The sequence below is a fragment of the Sipha flava genome, unplaced genomic scaffold (genome assembly GCF_003268045.1).
Source record: "Sipha flava isolate LNK unplaced genomic scaffold, YSA_version1 290_pilon_pilon, whole genome shotgun sequence".
NCBI lineage: Eukaryota > Metazoa > Arthropoda > Insecta > Hemiptera > Aphididae > Sipha > Sipha flava.
In genome coordinates, this window is record NW_020272961.1 from 43,663 (window position 1) to 45,190 (window position 1,528).

Here is a 1,528-nt window from a genome sequence, read left to right on the forward strand (position 1 = left end):
CCGGTGCCGGTGCGCCGGTCGTACGCGGGCGGTCGGCGGGCGGAAGCGTCGCGATACCGAGCGCGCGCCGTTTGGCCGACCGGTGCAGCGCGCCAACCGGCCGTATTGGCCGACGCGCACACCCTCTTCGGTTTTTCTCCTCTTCGCACGTGCGCGTCGCAACGGTTACGATGATTATTATGATTTTCCTTGGACGGACGATGAGGTGAAGGGGAGGTAAATGATAAAAAATCATTGATACTGTATTGCTTTTTCGTTTTTCGCGATAAGTCCAACGTCGCCGCGGCGGGGCGTCTCAACGGGGGTGGTTGAAAATACGCCGAAACGAAAGTGAAACGAAATAAAGGTGAAAAAACACCGTGTTTGTACGTTATCTTCGAACACTTAATACTGATTGTAAATTGTCAACGAAAAACGTATATTATAATTAATTTGCTTCGATGATAAACGATATAATATTTTATGACAGTTTAATATGATTAGCGTACATTTTTAAGTCCTTTTTAACGCGCTTTTTAATTTTGGAAAGAGCAAACGTCGCATGGAGTGAGATCTAGATCTGTGGGGGATGTAGCACTGGAATTAGATTTTTGTCTAAAAACTGTTTTATTGATAAAGCATTATGAGTCGGCGCGTTGTCTTGATGCAAAACCACGATTCGTTTTATCATAATTCTGGTCGCTTTCTTCTTACTCTTTCTATAGTGTGTTCTTCTCGTCAAATATTCCGAAAACTTGTAAATAATTATATTAATTTACAGTATGTCCTTGTGATACCCATTTAATTAGAATTAATTTTTAGAATCCAAGTTTCATCAAATATTATCACCCTTTTCAACAAGTTTGGCTCATTTCGCATCTGTTGGAGAATGTCTATGCAAATTTGTTGCCGACTGTTTTTTGTTCCTAAGAGAGATTTTAGAAACCATTTCAACACAGACTTTTGTCATGTCAAAATAAATAATAATTTAATAATTTTATTAAACAAATTATTTGTCTAACGGTCTCCTTGTCAATATTAACCATTTCAGCTATTACTCTAATGTTCATCGCCATTTTTCATATGATATCATTAATTTTGAAATGTTTTGATGAGCATGGACAGGCAACACTTTGTTTGTTTTTAACTTCATTACGACCTTCAAGAAACAGTTTATGCCACTCAAAAACATATGTTAGTTACATAATAGCATTTCTGTACACATTAGTTGACAAACGTAAACTTTCCGTCGCATCTGGAACAATGTCATTAACTATGGATATTTTTAATTTACAACGACTTGGAACATGCAGTACTTTAAATTAAGTTGGGAATACTTAAGCACCCCTCTTGTCTTCCCCCTCATAGTTGCTTCACTGCTAGTGATAATAATACTTATAGTATATTGTATATTACAGTCGATAGAAAAAATAAATATGTATGTATTTCGAAAATATTATTATCACTAGGTCGCAGACAATCATGTTAGGTATTCTTATTTAAGAAAAAAACATTAATTTGCGGCGTTTATATTTTAACACGATTTGTT